The 20,913-nt window shown below is 43.9% G+C and overlaps 1 protein-coding gene across 2 annotated transcripts in view; it reads left to right on the forward strand.

The window, feature by feature from the left end:
• The first annotated feature begins 15,695 nt into the window (after positions 1-15,695).
• FYN (FYN proto-oncogene, Src family tyrosine kinase) overlaps positions 15,696-20,913 on the forward strand; it is a 137,863-nt gene continuing 132,645 nt past the window's right edge. For both annotated transcript variants that reach the window (XM_058802855.1, XM_058802856.1), the window contains exon 1: positions 15,696-15,843. The gene's annotated coding sequence lies outside the window, so the exon portion shown is untranslated. The remainder of the gene's footprint in view (positions 15,844-20,913) is intronic.

Consider the following 20,913-nt stretch of genomic DNA (forward strand, 5'->3'; position numbering starts at 1 on the left):
CCATCTTTCCGAATCCCAGTTAACTTCCTCTTCTCCTTAAATCATCCAGTACTCTTATATAAGCCTCCTGAATCTTCTTCACAGTTAAAATCCAAAACCACATCCATCATATTATGGCGCCTTCCCCAATAGCAACTCATTAACTCTTCCAAATTCTGACTTCACTGACACAGTATTTAATGAACTGCTAAGATTCAAAGCAGAATTCAAATGATGGGGAAATTGAGGTCTAAAACAGCAAAGACATAAGATGACACATTTCCAGGAGCTTCACAGCCTTTATTTCTGTGAATATTCTCATCTGTGCTAGTATAAACTGGGAGCAACTCGACTAAATGTGGCAAAAACCCCCAATAATTGCACATCAGCATAGTCCCACTGTGGCATCATGATCAGTCCTGAAAGTGCTCTCATGAATTACCATTTAGATCACACCTTTTTTGAAAGCCTTCAGCAATAATGGAGAAGAAAACAACTTCAATAAAAGCACCTCACTTATGCAGTTCTTATCACTGCATAATGACATTGGATAAAAAGAGAAAATCTATATTATTTTTTGTTTATGAAGCTGATGTGCTTTCCAAATGCATACAGCAAAGTCAAAATACTTAAAACAATAAAGCATTTCTAAGGTAAATGTTGTTAGTTTCAGGATATTGTTTGGAAAGTAGGTGAAAAAATGACTCTTAAGAGGTTATGGGTACATTAGAGACAAAGAAGAAAAAGACTGCTTAAAATGACATACAAGGTGTTTTGATAGTAAAGATTTTCAAGCTATGGGAAGTGGACTTGTAACAGCAATTAATGCTTCCCTTTCCTTTCCAAATCACTCAGACCTGTGACAAATATCAAAGTTCATTCAGAAGCAAAAAAACCTCAGAGAACCCCCCTCTATCCTGATACAAGTGTAAACTTTAAACTCACAAATTTCTAACTGGAACAGTCTGTACTTCTTTAAATAACTTTAAATTAGGAAACTTTTGATCATGATTTGAGGACCACTTAAGTCTCATAAACAATATGCAACTTAGTAATTTTTTTTTTCAGCTGAAAGGTTGGAGAGGACAGACTTTCCAACAACTGGTAATTTCTTAGATCTTTTTTTTTCCCTTGAAACAGAAAATCACATATTTTCCATTCTGTACAAAGCAAAAGTATAATCCTCAAACATACCAAAAACATAGGCTAAATCTGCCAAGTTTGCATAACAAAAAAAAAAGGGGGGGGAGGAGGAGGGAGCTGGGCAGAGTAGGAGAAAGAGAATTACTTTGGAGCTAAATGACAGCAGTTGGTGAAGATGAATGAAGAAATTTGAATTCTGTGTGTTTGTATTGTGTGGATCAATTTATGGAGCCTGAATGTCTTTGAATGCTCTTACTATGGATATGTGAATACTTTTGATCAAGAAAAACACCCTTGGTGAAAAATAAAGAAATTACTAGATTTCAATACTTCTAAACTCTGCATGAAAAGCCCATGCTGAATATGAACAAAAACCACCGATTCTTATAAACAAGTACAATTAGTCACAGTTATGTAAACATGAGTATATATTCAATTTGTAAGCTCATATTAAAAGGAAATACATTAAAAAACATTTTCAGAATAAGACATATTGTACTGAACAAAATCATAGCACAAACAGGGAATTTCTTTCCCAGGAGAAAGTCATTAAAATAGAGGACCCTGGGGATGCCAGAATGGACTGTATTGGACTGAGGGTTCACCACAGAGCCCCATTCCTCTTTCTTGGCCACTTGAGGATGCTAACACTAACATCCTTTTCTCTGGCAGCAATCCCACTTGTGTAGAAGTATGGATAGCTAATTCCATAAATGCTTATTCTTGGGATGTTGGACTTTTTTTTGTTTTGTTTTTTCTTTATTTGGCCCTGTGAAGCACAGTTCAGGTGGCCAGGATGGATTGTTCACATGTATTTTACCACTGAACAGAGGATGTTCAGGTAATGAGCAGAGGCCTCTATAAGGCAAGGGACTCCTTGGTGCCTTACTTCTTTTATTTGCTATCTATCATGTTTCCTGGAGTCCTCTAAATTTGCACTTAAGGCTCATATTACTGTTCTAGATCATAAATTGGTCAAGTTCCTCACAGCTACTTTCTCCACTCCCTTTGCTCTTATGTGAATGCTCTGATACAAAATGAAAATGTAGTCTCTAGATATGGTACAACCTCAAGTGGTACTTATCAGATATTTTTGAGGACCTCACCTAGCTTTTGACTGATCAAACACTCTTGAAAACAGTTTCCAGCATTTCATTTGTAACTTCATGCAGCTATTAATTAAAACTAAAATCCATACTACAACACTTTCGTTTCCTTTCTTGCAAACGTGACACTGTCCTGCAACTGTCCTAGCATAGATCATATCACTGTCAATAGCTGATTCTTAGACTGAAAAATGCAACATTAAATATGCACTGTGATGCCAGCCACCACATTTGTTGACTGCAATTCCAAGACAACTTTGCTCTTTGGTGTGCAAGTTGGTGTGACTGCCAGAAGGCTAGAGGGGTTTGTGGTTCTACAAAGGCTCCTCTATGCCAGCAGTGTGAGCATGTAGTAAGCCCAGTGAGCATGCTGGGGTAAGGACTACCACAGGAATAGAAACTGGCTCTGGAGGCATGAGAGAGCTGCTGCAGGAATGGTAGGTAACTCTTCCTCTCTGCTTCTTCCCCTTTTAGTTTCACCTAGCCCAGCCCTCCAGTCTTGGTGTGATTGATGAGTAATGTGATGATTGACTCTCACAATTAATGGACAAATATCATGTATATAGGTTTAAGAAAAGTTTCATAGTTATAGTTATGTTGTGCCCCTCTCATGGTTATCAAGGGACAATGGGAGTTGGGACATCTGGGAGGGCTGGCTTGTCACTATGGTGACATCTGACCTCCAGTCAGGATTTGAGGAAGAGATCTCCACCACTGGACAGCATAGAAGGGGTTGACAGACAGAACTTTGGGAGGGGTTACAGGGTTAAAAAGGGAAAACCTCATTGTGAGGGGACTGAGCACATGGTGGGGAAAGTCTTTTGCTCCCAGTGCCGTAACCTTTTTTCTTTATTCAGTCTTCTGTTGTATTTTGATAAGGTTTAATAAATCTTCTTAAACTCTGAAAAGTGTGTAGCTATTTCTCACATAAGTGTCTGCCTTTCTTTCTCAAGAGGATCCTGTTTAGCAGCTCTGCTTGACTTTAGAGGTGGATTTACTCCACAGACCATACAGTTAAAATGCCTGAACTCGCCTGATGCCAAAAGTCTTGCTCAGAATTGCATGACACCAGGCATACAAAGCACCTAGCAAAAATCTTTGCCTTGGTTCCCAAAGCATGCATGAAATTATCAAATTTGTTGGGAAAACAGGCAGCACAATAATGTCTTCCAGTTCCAGAAGAGCTCATGTGATGCTCTGGTGGGGCTCTGCAGTGTGCTGCACTGCACAGTGCTAAGTGATGATGCCTTTAGTTTCATAGGGTCATTAAAGCTGATTAGATCTTAAGTTTCTGCAGTTAAAAAATATTTGGGACAGGACAAAAGTACTGTGCCAGCAACAGCTCAAAACAATAGCCCAGACCAAAACAAGGGAGAGAAGCCATAGATTGCTGATTTTCTGGGCATTTGGGATTGTTTATGGAGCATTTCCCTGACCTATTTTTTTCAGTGATAGTATTTAACAATACCTGTTTTGCATAGAATACCAAGCAACTGATACTGTTTCATTACTTCTGTGAGACATGCTCATAGTGAAGCCAATTGTTTTTCTCACTGTGCTGATCTAAGAATTCCCTTAGAATTCCCTGGGTAGTTACAATGACTTTTCATAGAGCTGAGAATCTGGCCCATCTGACTCCAAGCATCTGTGAAGTGTGAAGTACAAACCTCTGAAAATTAGATTTGTTTTGTCAAAAAATCATCTTAAACTTTAAATATTCCAGAAGCAAGAGATGCCAAAATAAATTTTGCACACCTCAAAGCAGAACAAAGTAACAGGCCCCAAAGAGTAAATGGAGATCCCTGGCTTGTGATTTAAGTGCTGCCTTCTCTAAATTTAAATACCAAAATATTTTTCAAAGTATGAATCTCTTGGGCACTGTCATATTTTGTCACCAAATAATTCATTACGGAATGTTATCTCTACTTCTGCTGTTTGAAGTGCCAGAGGTTTCTTTGCCTGAAATGGCCTGTTATTCCCAAGGATGGATGGAAGAAGAGGGCTCTCTTCGTATTTTTCTTTCTGAGCACAATGGATTAAAAACAAAACAAAGAAATCCTAAACAATGAGATAGTGAGGAAACTCATTCTAAAGGATTCTAGAGTGCTGTAGTAGTATGTCACCATCCATAGAAGGACAAGGCTCTGTTCCCTCCCTGTGCAAAAATTGCTTGACTGCTTTCACTGACACAGTTTGCTTCCTAATATTTGGCATGACATTTCCTGTTTCTAGCCTTGGGCTTATATGGGTTTGATCCAGCCTGCCCTGAAATTAATGGAAAGACTACTCTGTACTTCAGTGTCCCCTTTTCCTCTTGCTGGAGCCTGTTGGCTGCTCCAGTGATTTCTCTCACTTTCATTTTGGCTGGCCTTCAAGTCCTTCCAAAACATCATGCCTCTTCCTCTGTACACACGCACAGACAGAAAGAGGGAGGGACAAGACAAAAATCCCTTTGCCCTGTGTGGTGGCCAAGGGGCATGGGATGGTTCATGGGGCAGCAGTGTGGGGAACAAACTGGGCCTCCTGTCCCAGGGCTTCCCCCTTCCCCCCAGCCTTCCCCCACTGCTCCCACCCCACTGCAGCTGCCAGCACCAGTAGAGCCAGGAGTTGCTGAAACTCTCTACCTTTGTCAAACACTACATGTTGAGTTTTTGAGGTCCCTAGACACAATCCCATACCTGATCCTGGTATAATGCCTCCCACTTGGGTGATTTGTCTTGCAACGTTTAAATTTGTCTCAACAAATGAGAGTGAATACTGCTCCTTGTTCATGTGTTAAGATAGCACTTAATTATCTCTAGAGATAATCTCTCTTTGAGTGATCTTGTTTCACTGCAAACACCCTGGGTTTGTGAGGCATTGTAAAGAGTCAGGTGTATACTTTCTAGGTGCTCAATACCAAAAAATACATCAGGCTATTCTCCCACTGACAACAGCCTTGTGCTTCTGGTGGTGGGGTATTTAATAATTGTGAGCTGGTACTTTCTCATCTGGCTTTATCAATTTAATGATAAGCTCTTGGAAGACCATAGTTTGCCCACAGTGGCAGGCTTTGGCCCATAGGTATTTCCCTTTCATCCTATTTCTTGCTCTTACTACCACTTCTGCTTGATGGGGTAAAGTACTAAAAGTATATATTCATCTTGACAGCAAGCATTTTCACCAGGCTGCTGCTAACACATTCTGCAGGGAATGTTACTATATTCAGGGATGGATTGGCATATATTTTCTTTTTAGCAGCTTGCTTTTATAGGTCTGTGGCACTTTTAAGAAGGGATTAAGCTTTATCATTGTAAAATGATGGTGATCTAGGACTCCTCTTCCAAGGTAAATCATCTGAACAGAGTGGCCTGAGTCAGGGCTATTATCTGAAAGCACGAGGCTGAGGGTACCAGGCCTGCTGAAATGATTCCTGCTGTGGTCAGTGCAGTGTCTGACAGTCATCTGCTTCCTGTCAGACTGAGAGACAGGCCACAGCCTGTGCACAGACAGAGATGGGAGCCAAGGCAATTTCAGGGTCTCAGGTCAGCTCAGTCAGGCAGTAGCAAAAAATATCTGTGGTGTGGGTGGGAGGGCACAACCAAGATTTAACTTTTTCTGAAGCACCTGTAACTATCTATATATGTCTACACCACTGAATAAGGGAGGATCAGGGACTGATTCCTGGTCCCAGTTTTCAAATGGAACACACTAGATCATGCCTACAAATCTGCAGGGTAGTTGCTTGAAGAAACCTCAGTTTGAATCATCCAAGAGAAGCCAGGAACAATAATTAAACAGTGTGCTTCCAATACTCAAGTTCATTCCCATGCTCTCCCTTATTTAGAGCACAGACAAACTAAATGTTATGTACATTTCATCAGCTTTGGGTTGCTTTGGCACATACCTACGTGAACCTCAACCATTTACCAGGTCTTTGATATCCCTGGCCATGCCTGCCAAACAGTGACATCTCCAGGTTTTTGGAGACATGCTTCATTTTCAAAAGGTGCTCTGAGGAAGCATCTGTGATCTGAATGCTGTGAGCCAAATGCCTTTATCTATGATGCTCTGTCTTGTGTGCCCAGACTGCCTCAAAAATCCAAGTACTCTGTGCATGTGGGTGGGAGTTCTCCTTTGGCACATGCCCAGTTCCACAAAATTATAGATATGAGCACTTGTTTCATATGGTTTGTTGTCAGCTTCCTTTCAGATGCTTCCTTGACAATGGTAAATAGTTGGCTTGATTGCTTTCTGTGCCTTTCTCTTACCCGTTTTTCTAGCAATTTGAGGATCTCACATCTTGGTTCATCTGCTGTACTTTCAGGACCAGAAAATTAAGTCAGCTATGGATATCTAATTCCCTCTTTTTGTTGTGTACCTCAAAGTTGTAGCATTGCAGTTCCAGCATCATGAAGAGTCACAAGCAATAACTCTTTTCAAATGCTCTCTAGTGATTTAATGTCATTTTCTACTTCAGTTGCTTTACACCCTCAAACTTAATGGTGAAAAGACTCACATCAAACATGATTGCTAGACATTTCTTCTTCCTTTGGGTGTCTTTTGGTTCTGTGGTGACAATGAACTCAGTCAAAAAGCTAACAGCTGTCTTCTGCTGTAGGAATTGTCCCTCCAAAATACAACTCACTAACATCACACAGTGTTATCGCCTTTTCAGTCACACAGCCTTATTTTGGGACGGGATAAATGGTTGTCTGTTTTCTGGTGGTATGTAATGGTTATATGTGGTAACCATGTCTGTGTTGTTTTTTTTTTTCCTTTTTTTCAGAATTCAGCAGCTATTTGATGGTGGGAAAATAGTACAAATAATGTCTGCTAGTTTAAAAAACTATTATTAAAGACATTTAGAAACTATCTTTAGATGCAGCTTTGTGGCTTTTACCTCTTTAGCACATAATCCTAAGGAGGTCAGCAAATGCATGTGAATGACATAGAAGAAAAGTACATTTTACTGTGGTTACAGTCAAATTTTATTCCACTTAAAGAACTCTATCAAACCAGGTTGTGGCCAGCAAAAGGTTGTGAGATACATGCTGCTCCCAGGAGATTCAGCTAATTCCACTTAAGTTGTTGACAAGGATTACTCACTTCTGCAGATAGGAGCCTAAATGCCACTGCCAACTTTCTGTATCTAGATAAGGTCTATAATCTTGCAGAGGAGCAATTCGACTTACCTGGGTGCTTTTAACATTACCACAGTTAGCCATGAAGCACTGGGAATCATCCTGCTCCTCCAAAGCAAGTATACTTTATTATAAAGCAAGTAATCTTCATCCAGGAAGGTATTTAGTCATGAGCTCCAGCTGTCCTGTCCTGGCTGCTATGCTTGCTGAGCTTTTCCTCATCCAGGGAAAGTGGAAGCACACTTAGATACGTGCTTCAGCAACACCCAAAAGGCACTCTTGGGAAAAGGGAGCTTGATTACCAGCCAAACATTCTTAGTTCTCAAATGAAATAAACACTGAAGTGAAGCATGGATATCCAAAAAAAAAAAAAAAAAAAAGAATATCCTGCTGTTGCTGGTAGGAAAAGGGTGTAAGAGAAGGGTGCAGCAAAATGCTCATGCACAGAGTCGATGTGATCTGTGTGACAGAAGATGCTTATCCTGCCTGACCTGGTACAGTCATTGACACAGTGACACCATGACCTGTTGACCTCACCTTCAAGGGACTCAGAGCAATGATGGCAGATAGAATTTTATACCTTCCTATCATCACTACAGGACTTTGGTTTACTGAGTTTTTCTCTCAGACAAGACTGAAATCTTATCCCTTCACATATTTCCCACTATCCTACTGCTTCTTTTGCATTTGATTTCCTGAGAGGTTTTTTGAGTTTGCATCATGGGGTTTTATCTCAGAACAGGTTTTTTGATTCTACCTTGTATTCATATCATTAGGTTTTCTGAGGTTTACAGCATCATTCCTGTTTCCATGCCCCTGCACCACATTAATAACACGTGCCTGCAAAATCTGACTCTTGGTCTCACTTCCTGCCTGCTTGACAATGTTATTTTGTATTATTGCTTTTATCAGTACATTTAATCTCAATGACTTCTCTTTCCATGAATACTGTATACAAAGTCTGTGTGCAGGGAGACCTTTATTATTCCTCAGATTATTCATTTTGCCCTTTTAATTTTGTTTGTCTAGATTTTGCCTCTGTGCATTTGGGTTTTGCATTCGTATGGGCACTTTTCTGTGTTTTCTCTCTTCTGCTAGTGGATTAACAATTCTGGGTCTGGTTCATTTTAAATCTTGCATTGACATGGGACACTGCTCCTCACCCTTGCATGCAGCTCCAGCTGTGGGAGGCTCATTGAGGAACAATCTCTTATTTAGGTACTTTAAGATTTGATAATCAAAGGAGCTTTGAACAGTTCAGCAAAATGGTAATCTGTTCCAGACTCAGCAGATCCCCTTTTTGGGTAGAAACAGCCTTAGAAAGTTTTTAGTTCTGCTCTTGGGTGAAGACAGGTCAGCGGCTGTGCATCTCAGAGGGCAGTGTGGCCACGTTTATTTCATTCCTCCCTCTGCCTGGCTTCACTACATCCTATACCTGTTTTCCAGTGCAGCTAGGGAATGTCCAAATGATGAGCATGGTCATCTGTATACAGGCAGCTATGGCACAGTGCCATGATTATTGCTTTTTCTTTAGCTGAATGATCCAGAATTCATCCCTAATGACAGATGCACTTGCAATTGCCAAGCAATAAAGACTCCCAGTTAGAAAATAAGCCGATGAGGGCACTGGCTCACTTTGACATTGTCAACAAAATAGCCTGTTCAAAAATACTACAAGAGGTGAGAATGATGGAAAAGGAGAGCAGTGGCATTACTGCAGCTCCACAACAGCATTCCATGGTGCTGCCAAGGTGATGACAGCAAGGTGAAGGCTGCTCTGTGGGAGGTTCACACTGAATCACATCCATTTGCAGGTGCCAGCAGACACAGTGTGGGTAAAGAGCTCGATGAGCACACTGCTGGCTAGGATGTGTTTTCCTTGGAGATAACACCAGCGGAAGAGGCTCTGATTAATAAGCTGAAAGCAAATGCAAATCTTATTAATGCTTGCTTGGAATCCAGTCCACAAGTCAGCGTCTCATTAGAAAGAGGTTACTGTCAGTAAAACAGTGCATCGAGGCTGTTGGTGACTGATAGGGACAATCGGATGGGGCACTAGAGAGAACACAGCCTCTATGAGCCCAAGTAGAAAGGGGCAGATTTGGGAAAGAAGGCATATAAAACAATCTGGGAGAAGCTCAGCCCCCACCCCAAACTGTGGGAACACCCACCAGCACCCCCTGTCACCAGACAGCTGGAAACTCGCTGCTCATATGTGTACTTTGTACCTTCCTAATAATTGTCCCAGGCAGACAGGGACAGCCCCCTGCTTCTGGGTGGTAACTGCAGCCTCCAGGAGGAGGAGGGCAGGCAACCAAAGGACTCTCCCAACCCTCTAATAAGCTCATTAACATATGTCATTGCTGACGATACACATGGAACCAGACAACTTCCAGCTGACAGATCTCTGGGTTGTTTTACCATTAGAGTTTAAAAAAAAAAAAAAAATAAACACCAACCAAAAAAAAACCCAACAAACCAAGAAAACTGGGAAATCACACCCAAAAATAGATTAAAAGAACACGAGAAGTGGAAGGTCAAGAGTTCAACAGTTGGGTAGTGCCAGAACTGGGACAGTTTACATAACCTTGCTGTAGCCTCCCTGAGTGCATGCAGCAGTTAGTCACAGGAAGAATAGTTTTATTTTTTTGAGATGATCCTGACTCATTTGGTGATGTAATGGCCAAAAGGATTAGAGAGAAAATAGAAATATGCCTCTCCTCATATTCAGGAGGTGGCACTGTGCAAAAATTCAGCCCCACAATGGAAAGAGTATTACTAATTTTCTTCATGCTTCTGCAGTACAGCCTGCCCAGAATATTTATAATTCTTCACAAATAGTAATTAATCTTTAGGCTGCACAAGTAAGAAGACATTTTTGTCCCCATTTTGTATCCTGGGAATGGAAGCACTATAGCCAAAGTGTCCCCTCGGATAATCTGAGTATCCTCACGGACTCATTTAGTTCTTAGCATGTGCTGACATTTTAGACCTGAAGATTAATGTGTTAGTTCTGTTACACAGTGTGGCTTGGAGACAGTGACAGACAAGAAACTGCATACTTCTATTTTTTTTTAATAAAACTGTATACTTCTGGGAATCACAATGCCCTGTGGGGGCCTATTTCCTGGAAATATATCTGCAGTTTATCAGTGCATCTACTATGGTGTTGGTGTCTACAAATAAATGGAGAAAGTAGTATTTAAGGATAAACTTGGGCTTTATTCTGCTGTAGGAAGCCAGCCTTCCCAGCATCCTCTGATGCTCAGCAGAGGGCTAGTGCTGACAGCAGAAGGAGGACAGTGGCACATCTTTAAGCATATTATCTGTTCTTCATGTCTACAAAATTATGTGATGTAATATACACACTGCTTCCTGTATCTTTGAAAATATCCCATCCCAAGAAGAGAACTGCTATGTTCCTTGGCTGGATTATACATGCAACAAATTACTGTTCTTATCCCACAGGCTCCTCACTGTCATTTAAAAAATATTTTTACTGGAAGTCAATGCCTTTTACCAACTTCCAGAGAATTTAAAATGTTTATTTGAGTACGTAAAATAAGAGTAAGAATTCTTTTTCTGACTTGAGTAGTATGTGACTTCTAATAAATCTGGAAGTTATGAAAAATGGCTTTAATATTTTTACTCTGTTTCTGGATTTCCTAAGGTTGTCCCATGTCTGTTTTATCCCCCATGTCCATTGTAGCCACAGAGAGTGCAAACACATCTGGAACTTATAAACACAGAAATTTGACTTTTAGAAAATGCATGATGCCATTTGAAGATGCTGTTCTTACAGTTTAACACCTGCTTTGCTGGTTTCGGAAAATGTCTGTGTAGTGTCTGAGGAAACAGCTCTTCTAATTGTTGGGTTTGGAATATTCTGAGACAGTTAGAAAAGCAGGCTTATATGAATGTAAATGTTTGAGATAAGACCCTCTACAGCAATAAGAAAGGCCAATTTTGTTTATTCCTTAAAGATATAAGGTGATGATGTTTCTCCTGTCTACTTGCTCCCACAAATGATCTACCTAACACACAAATGTCAAAGTGCTCTTTTCCTATCCCTGCCAATACCCTTCTTTCAGCTTCTGTGTATTAGTGTGACTATTGCTGATGAGCATGAGGAAGAGCTCAGTTCAGACCTCCCTTCTGCTTCCAGGTTGCTGTTCACACCTCAGAGATGTTGTCCCCAGGGAGGCAGACCTGTCACCTCAGCATTCCCTGGCAGAAATCACCTGTGAGTCAGCAAGACCCATTTAGCACTCTCCAGCTGAAGCACAGTGGGATGTTTGAGGCAAATACTGTCAGCCTCCTAAAATAGTGTAGGCAAGTTCAGATCCCTTTCCCCCCGCCACTACTCCGTAATTATTTATAATATGCCATACATGACAGGCTGGTAAAATACACCCAGCCAAAACCAAAACAAATGGAAATGTTGCCAAGTTAGCAATGCAAAAAGGGAGGAAGTGTAAGACAGAAGATAAAATGGTGAAGCAGATTAGTGACCTATCAGTCTGTGACTAGTGCATTGGTTTGAATGAAGAATTTAAGCATTATGTTTGTTAATCCTTATGAAAGGTAATCTCCATAATAACATTTGTTATTAATTTAAAAAAAAAAAGAAAAAATAAAGACACTATAACATTTAATACTTTGGGGATCTTTTAAAATACAAGTTCTTAGGATCTGACTTCTACAAGTTATGGCTCAGAAGTATCCAGCAAATAATTCTGATGGTTATTCCTGACAGTCAGCCTACTTTTACCAAGAGTGGCTTGACACAACCAAGGAAACTGATGTCCTGCCCTGTTCTACAAAAGAGCTGCTTTTACATCTCCTTGCTGTTACAGCTGTGAGCATGTTTGGCTTCTCAAAATATTATCTTTCACTGAAAACTGTGGACATTAATTATTCAGCATACGTTCATGATAGCTGTCACTGACTTCTTGCCCATTCACAAGTCCAAAAGACACTTGTGTGTCATTTTGGGACTGCTACCCTGTATTCCCAGATGCTAAATCATTGATATCAATAAATCCTAATCAGACTCTGTCATTTTCATATTGCTGTGAGAAGCCATGTATCACTATAGGAAGATAGGAGTAGGGAATAGGAAGGAGAGGAGAAAATCTTCACACCACATTGTTTAGCACATGTGATTGCACATTTAAGGTTTTGACAGTATTTCCATGAAAATGACTGATGGAAAAGCAGCATTTCAATGGACATTATTTCAAGATTTTAATGAATAAGTGTTTAAAAATGAGGTTGGAGAAAGGAGAAAATAGTTTGGCATGAGGAGGAAGGCTACACAGACAAAGGTGGGAGAAAACACTTAAAGGTTAGGGTATTTAGAAAAGTTGACAGAATAAGAGGAGGGTATAAAGAACTGTTCCTGTGTTATGTAGGTAAATTTAATTATTTCTTCTGTTTAACTGGGAGAATGTCTGTCGGGTTTTCTGGGTGATTCCTGAAGGCAAATATCAATACAGTCAAACCATAGTGATGAGTATTGAAGAACAAGATTTGTGTGAGGAGGAGCTGCTGTGGGGACATGTGGGCTTGGCTCACACACAGGGAACACTCCAGCACATCTCTCCTCTGCCACTGGGGCTGCAGGAACTCACAGCAGCTTTGTGATCCTAAGGGAAGTGCAGGTACCCTAAAGGGAAAAACCAAGGCTTCTTCCTGTGCTGCCCATGCCACTGCCAGCACTCGATTCCTGGCTCCACACCTTGCTCCTCTTCAGCTACATTAGCTCAGAATCAGACTTTCAATGACATGCTGCTGAGCCAGTCTGTCTGCCCAGGCTTACAGCAGTCCTGTGGCTGCTGTGTGATATTGCTTTGGTCTGATTTCATTGATTAGTTGGTTACTTTCTAGTTTGGCTCAAAAAAGAGTGTCAAGTAGGTTTTTGTTTCAGTTGGTTTTTTTTCTTTGTGCCATTCTAGTTTTCATTCAGAGCAAGAGCATTCAAATTTCAGACAGAGATTATTTGACTAGAAAATTAAGTGCATTTCTGTCCTGTAGATTTGCAGAAAGAATATCTGATTAATTATTTTCCAAGGTGCTTAAGGTCCCTAAGAAACCTCTGTTGTCTTGTGGGGAGGTAAGATTATGTACAAACCCATAGAAAAGGCAAACAAGGCATGCAAAAATGCCCCTTTCCTTAGAGCCACATGCTGGCTCTCCGCTGAGGATCCCAGAGTATTAAGACACCATTTCAGTCCTGATAGTCTCCAAGCTGGAAGTCCATAAATCTGCTCTGCCTCCAGACTGCTCTGGCCAGCTGAAGTTCTGTTCTGCATGAACTGGTCCCTGTGCTGGCCCAAGGGCTGCAGCCTCAGCTCCCCAAAGTCTACAGCATCAGGATCCCAGTGCGTGTTTCTGGGAAGGCATCATCACACCCCTCCACCGAGCTGCAGTTTTCATCCCACAGGAAGAAAATCAAAGGTTGTTTATTCAGCTGATCTATACATTTCTACTCTTGTGTTGATTATACCTTTTACATGGTAAAATAAATGATTAAAAAAAACAATCTGCATAGAAGGATTAGGATGGAAACAAAAAATAGCTACCTGGAAGCCTGAAAGACTCGTTTCTTTGTACATCTACAGTGAGGTTTAAAATGAGAAGTGACATAAGTAACATTTTATTTCGGAATTCCCCATCTTCTCCAAGTTCTTTATGTGAACTTGTGAAACAAACTCAGGTCCTGAAATGTAATGATCAAGAGTCACCTACACACAACTTACACAGTCACCCAGACAGAGAGGGGAAAACCTCTTTTGTTCTGAGCACTCAGCTGTGACATCTTGATAAGAAACAAGTTTATATTTGAACTTGTAAAACCATAATTTCATCAGGAAATCAAATTACCAAGATGACATAATTCTCTGGTTAAATACCAGCATACAAAAATTAAATCCAAGAAGAAATGGGAGAGAAATGTAAACCTCATTTATTGAAAACTTGTGTTATAGTTCTCTTTGCTATTTCAACACAGTTAATTAAGTTTCTCTCCCTCTGTTTTTGTATTTTGTATGTCTCCCCTGTTCTTGTTGAAGCCTAGACTGCAATATCTTCAGTCCTAAGGCAGAAGATCTTTCCAAGCCTAGGAGACAAGTGACAGTGAGATGCGCCAATCTGTCGGCATGGGAGCACTCAGGGTCACAGACAGGGAGGTGCTGGGGACAGGACCTGAAGCTGGAGCTTGCGGTGCTTTCAGCGGGCGTGGGAGGTGGATGCAACACCCTGAGAAACGCTGGGAGCATTTACGGCGTTGCTGAGAAGCTGAAGGGAACAAAGTGTGCAGAGAGCTGTTCCAATGCCCTGCCTGTGGAGCAGGGTGCCCGTGACTGGGGACAGGGCTGCCCGCACATCTTTGACCGCAGTCAGGACCGAAGCCCCAGCCGCGCTGTGGGGCAGCAGCTACACCCTGACAGACCAGCTTCGTGGGACTGACGCTGCTCCCAAAACAGCCGGCTGAGCACTCCGTGATTAAATGTGGAAAATGGAATAAAACCGTAACTCTGGAAAACCTCCGCGTATTTCATTCCCGCCGTCGCCTTATCACCCACTATTGCCAATTTCAAGAATTACGGATAAAAAACAAACCATAGTAGTAAAACAAGCCGTCGTCTTTCACAAAGACGCATAATCTGCTTAAGATTGTTCTCCCATTCATCGGGGATGTTGAGACGTTCAGCTCACTCCTCCCTTCTCCTCCCGAGGCGCCCCAGCGGCGCTCGGAGCATCGCGAACCGCTCCGGCGCTGGCAGCTGCCGGCCGCGAACCCCGACACGGAGCGGCAACCCCTCCTCTCCTTCCTTCTCCCTCCTCCTCGCCCCCTTCCCTTCCTTTCCCAGCCCTGGTCCGCCTCCGTCACGGCCGCGCCGGGTGCCCGGAGCGGCGGCCGCTGCTCGGGGGCGTCGGTGGGCGCTGCCCGCCCGCGGTCGCGCGCCCCGCCTCCCCCGCCGCCCGCCAATCAGAGTGGCGGCTGCTGCGGGCCGCGCCCCGCCATTGGCCGCCGCCGCTGTCAGTCAGGGGCCGCCCCCGCGGAGGGGCGAGGCGGGCGGGGGGTGCCGGCTCCGAGCGGGGCCGGGCGGCGGCGGCGGCGGCGGCGGCGCTGCGGTTGCGCCATCTGTCAGAGCCCCGGCGGGAGGGAGGGAGCGCCCGAGCCGCGCTCGCCCGGGCGGAGCGGAGCGGAGGCGAGGCAGCAGCGGCAGCGCGGACAGCCCGTGAGAGCTCATCCCTGCCCAGGCTGCGGCTGTGCCGCCTCACGGAGCCGCCGCCTCCGCGCCCGGCCGCGGCTCGACGCAGCGCGTCCGCCCCGGGAGAGGTAGCGGCGCCCGGAGCGGCGCCCCTCGCTGCGGGCGGGCGGGGGCAGCCGGCGGAGGAGCGGAGCGAGGAGGATGCGAGTGCGGCGGCGCCGCCCCGGCCCCGCGCTGCGCTGAGCTGAGCCGAGCCAAGCCGAGCCGCCTCAGGTAACGGAGGGGCCGGAGCAGCGGGGGCGGGGGGATGCATGCATGCATGCAAGGATGGATGGATGGATGGATGGATGGATGGGTGGATAGATGGATGGATGGATGCTGCGGCGGGTCTGTTTCCTTTGTGCGCCCGAGCGCTGGCGGGGTGCGGGGGCTCCCGGCGAGGGGAGGCGGCCGCGCTGCTGCGGGTCTCCCCCACGCAGGAACACGCGGACCCCGCGGCCGCAGCGCGGGCAGGGCCGGGGCAGCCCCTGCGTGCTCGGGGGTCGCGGTGCCGCTGCCCCCCGCCCCCGAGGGCGCCGGCCGGGGAGCGGGGAGGGGGCGCAGCACAGGGACGTATTTGTTGTCGCCGAACTGCGAAAAAGGGGAGGGGGGAGGAATAAATAAAAAGACCTTCTCTCCCTCTGAAATAAATCGTATAGGATTTGCGCGTCTGTGACAAAGGCCTCTTTCAGGGAAGAAAGAAGGGACGCACAAAATGCCCAAGGGTGGTAGGATGTGAAAAGAGGCTTGTTTCTTGTGTCTCCCCTAGAGCCTCTCTGTTCCTTCCCAGACGAGGCCGCTGATCTGGTGCCAGTTTCTTTTCAGCTACATTTGAGATTAGGGAGAGATACCAAACGCCACACCATGGGTGCCAGCGTTTTGCTGCGTCTGCAGAGCCACGGTGTACGTGTCGCCCGACCTCCTTAATAATGCTCAGTTTGGCCTCTGCTTCCTCGGGATCTCGCCCGGTTTCTGCTCTCTGTGGGTTCTGCGTGTGCGTGAGCGCTGGGAGAGGGCTGGCCAGGGAAGGGGTCACTTTGTGGGGACAAGCCCATGGTACCTCGGTCCCTTCAGCAGTGACGGGGAGGGCAGCGCTGAGTAGGTGCTGGTGGAGAAGGTTTGGGCTGAGTGGAAAGCAGCCCTCTGCAGTTGCTCATCCGTCACTCTGATATGCTCTGATTCTTAAAACGCTAAATAACGAGTGACCAGGGCGGACCGGGCTTTTGAAATGCACAAGACTGGGAACGCCTTTGAGACCTTGTCATTTTCCTCCTTGTATACAACCTCCTTAACTCCCACATCCTTCCTTCCACCATCCCTGCAGCTGTAACACTTTTTAGTATCTCCTTCCCACACCCCTTTTTGTTTTCTTTTCTTTTTTCTTTTCCTTTTTTCCTTTTTTTCTTTTTGTCTTGATGTGTTTCTAACTAGCGTTCTGGAAGCTGAGAACAGTTGCAGGTGAAGATCTGTTTGTTTACGTGCTGGTGGAGGAAGTGTTTTCATTAGGGTTGACTCGCCTGGTCTCCCATGAGGAGGAACAGTAAGCTAAAGGGACACTGTCAACTTGAAATCCAGAGAATGTGCGTGATGAATGGAGAGCTGTGTCCAATATTACACCCACCGTTGAGCTCCCTGCTGGAGATCTGTGGTTTTTATAAGCCTGTCTTCTGACTGTGTGGGTTGGTCATGCAGTGAAGGAGTAAAAACACACTTCAAACAAAGTCCTGTTAAGTGAACAAAGGAGTGCAGAAGAAAAATACCAGAGTGGGAAGGGAGGGAAGGCAACATCTCCAACTTCTCAGTTACATCCACTGTACCCACTGCTTGACCCAGTGGGAAACTGGAGGGGCTACAGTTCATTTTTACAGTTGCACATTTATTTAGTATCGCTAAAGTGGAAAGGTTGTTACTTTTGCCCCAGTGGTTCAGGAGTTTTCAGCACCTTGATGTGTGTACTCAGAAAACTAGTAGCACTTGATGGATGTCAGTAGGTCAGTGTCTTTTCACAATATAAGAACAATTTTAAGAATGGTATCTCTCGTGAAAAAACATTGGGTTCCTTCTTGTGCCCTTTTTACCCCATAAAGTTATAATTTTGATGAAAAAGAGAAAGATTGCCTAATTAATGCTTTAGAAATTTGTATTTTGTTGATAGTAGGCTGCAGATTTGTTGAAATGTTCAGATGCTTCTTAGAGGGTGCCTGTAAGCATCCTTCCACTCCACCTCCAACAAATTACTGCCTCATCTGCGTGGCTTGTCTTTGGCAAAAGAAACAATTTTCAATACAAAGTTGTCTGATGGTAGGCCACTGGCTGTGGTGTTTTGTGGTTTATGCTTCAGGCATGTTATTTCAGAAACTCTGTGTTGCCTGCTGGTGAAAAACACAGTGGCATAAAATTCCAGTTAAGTATAAAACTCTGAACAGCCTTCTCTGGAAATTATTTTGGTGTTGAGTAAATACATGTCTTCAGTGAGGGACAAATGGCATTGGCATATGAGCATGGCAGTCAGAGTAAGCCAGAAATGAATAAGGTGGTGTAAAGAAGTTGGATATTGATCATTTTAACAAGTGTCTTTAAAAGTTAGGACCCCGTGGTAAATTTCTATTGAGTAAGAAAATGAGTATTCATATGAGTAAGAAAAACATTGCTGAGGAACTTTTTATTTTTGACAGACTACAACAGATTCCACAATACCTTCATGTGAAATAGCTAAATGGTGTCATCTGAAATCATGAGTGGAGTCTGATATGATGAGGGCCTCTGTGAGCACTGGCCCTGTGGCTTAGCTGAATACACTAATCTGGACATGGTGTCATCAGCACTGATTTACAGTGTAATAAAATTGTGGCCAAGGTGAGTGAAAACTGCCCAGCACATTTGTGATGATTTCACACTGTAATATGGTAATATGGTACATCTACAGTATCATATGTTTAATTGTGTAAAGGAAAGTATAGAGGTGTTTTTCATCTTATGCCCAATTACTTTTATTTAACCAGCACCTTCACTCTTCTGTCTTGCTGCATTACTGTGCTTTTTACTTCAGGGAGAAAAAGAATTGGAGGCATGTGCTTTCCCTTCGTCCTTCTCTCTGGGGTGCACATTAATATTTGATTCAAACTTGTTCTGTAAAGTTCTGCTTAATTCAGTTTGGGCACTACTTTGAATGTATAATAGTGGTGTTTGTTTGTGTCATGGGCAGTGCTTTGTAATTTGCTTTATGGGCAAGTCTGCTGCCGGCAGTGTGTATTGTCAAAGTGACCTTCCTTTCAGAGGGAGAAAACCAGTAACTCCTGGCCCTCTCCCACCCCTGCAGCTCCCGCAGAAGTGTCTTCACAAGTCCCTTTGACCCATTACTCCAAAACCAGGACTTGAACCGACAAATCTGGTTCACCCGAGCAGTCTCATTGAAATCCAGCAATTAAGGATTCCTTTGGTGACAAAAGGCCCACGGATCTGTATTGTGCAAGTCAGCCATTTACTTGAGGCGAAACCCGCAAAAGCGTTTGTGTGCCTCCGTGAGGAGCACCCTGAGCTGTGATCCCTGGAGACGTGGCTCTCCTGAACCAGGGATGTGGCTGCTTGCTGTGCCGTGCTGAATGCACTGTGCACCTCAGAGCTGAGTTCCCAGCAGCCAGGGAAATGCTGCCAGGGCCACCCAGTGCAAAGTGCCTCAGAAGGAGCTGAAACTTCAGGGCTGCATCGTTCACCTCAGAAGGAGCTGAAACTTCAGGGCTGCATCTGCCTGCCTGCTGGGTGTCTCACTTGTACCCTGGTGGCTTAAGGTTAGCTATTAGAGGCTAAAAATTTTGGTGAGGTAGCAATAATTTATATATATATTAAAAAAAGAAAACACACCAAAACCCCAAACAAACAAACAAAACCCCCTGACAAATTACAAAACACAAACAAACAAACAAACAAAAAACCCCAGCCAGCTTTGCATTTCAGTAGACGATAAACATGCAGGTGTAGAAGAATTGGGATTTCTAGCATTTGCATCCTGCCATGGGTTTTGCCCTTAGTGCCTGAGTTGCAGACAGAGGAATGACAGGTGCAGATGAAACATGAAAGGCTGAAGCTGTTTCGGTGCACGCGGGGTGTGTGTGGCTCTCCTTGGGGAGCGAGAGCCCCGTTAGCGCCGTGCTCCAGGGCAGCCTCGCCTGCTGCCTCGGGCAGGGCTCTGGTTTCGGGCAGGCAGTCTGCCTCCTGCTTTGACAGTGGTCAGGTGAAACCTGTCCGTGGGAGGTGTCCTTGAGCCCTGAAACTGGGAACAGGCCTGACCTTACAGGCGTTGCAGTACCCTGTTGCTGTCCTTGCCACTGGCTGCAGGAAAACAATCGCATTTTGTAGGGCTTTTTTGGAACTTTAGTTCACTTGGAACGGAAACAAAATTGAACGATATCACTGCTTTTACTGGGGGAGGTGAAAAATCATATTATTTCAAGTCAGTCAAAACATGATGCCTCATCTTGCTTCTGACTGTTCTAAATGGTAACTTGCTGTGAAAGCAAGGATTTCAACTCAAAATACTGCCACCTGTTTGGAGCAAAATAGAACCTCTGACACCTTGACTTTTTACTGGAGTATAAAATCAGCAGCAGTTTTACAGAGCTTTAAGGTGTCGATAGAACTAAATCATCTGGCAGAAAATGACTGTCCGATTTTTCTTGACCAGCTCTATTCCTTGTATACCATGAATTTGAATGAATGTTTTTAATCTGAAAAAGCTATCAAAAAAGATAGCCTGGCAATATCAACTGATTTGAATTACATGGTCCAGGTTAAATCTTTTTTCCAAGAGGGATGAAGACAGCAGATTAATTTTAAACTTGCCCTTCCTAAGATGCAGCTCCTTTTTTGTATCAAAGACATCCCAGTTTGAATGGATTATATTGGTTGTGACAAGGTGCTATGGGGAAAGGTTAGCCCACATTTTCCTGCCCAGCTTCTCCTGATTCAGAGAAGTCTTGCAGCTCTGAAAGTTGCCTCTCCCACACTATAATTTTTTAAAGTATCTGTGAGTAATAATCCTTCTTGCTTAAGACAGAAACCTAAATTTTTAGAACAAGTTCACTGATGTTCATTATACTGAGATGTGGTTTAATGTGGTGAACTCTACAAGGCAGCAGCAAAACATGTGAGAATGTTTTGATGAGAAAGGGGAAGGTGACCCTTCTGTGCTTATTTGTTTTGCTCTGTTTTGGTGGATTTTTTAGGAGGCAACAATGACTGGAGGCCTTTTCTGGCCTAGGGAAATTCTTTGTTCCATCCTGCTTTAGGTTCGCTGTGGCTACAACC

The sequence above is a fragment of the Ammospiza caudacuta genome, chromosome 3 (genome assembly GCF_027887145.1).
Source record: "Ammospiza caudacuta isolate bAmmCau1 chromosome 3, bAmmCau1.pri, whole genome shotgun sequence".
NCBI classification, from domain to species: Eukaryota; Metazoa; Chordata; class Aves; order Passeriformes; family Passerellidae; genus Ammospiza; species Ammospiza caudacuta.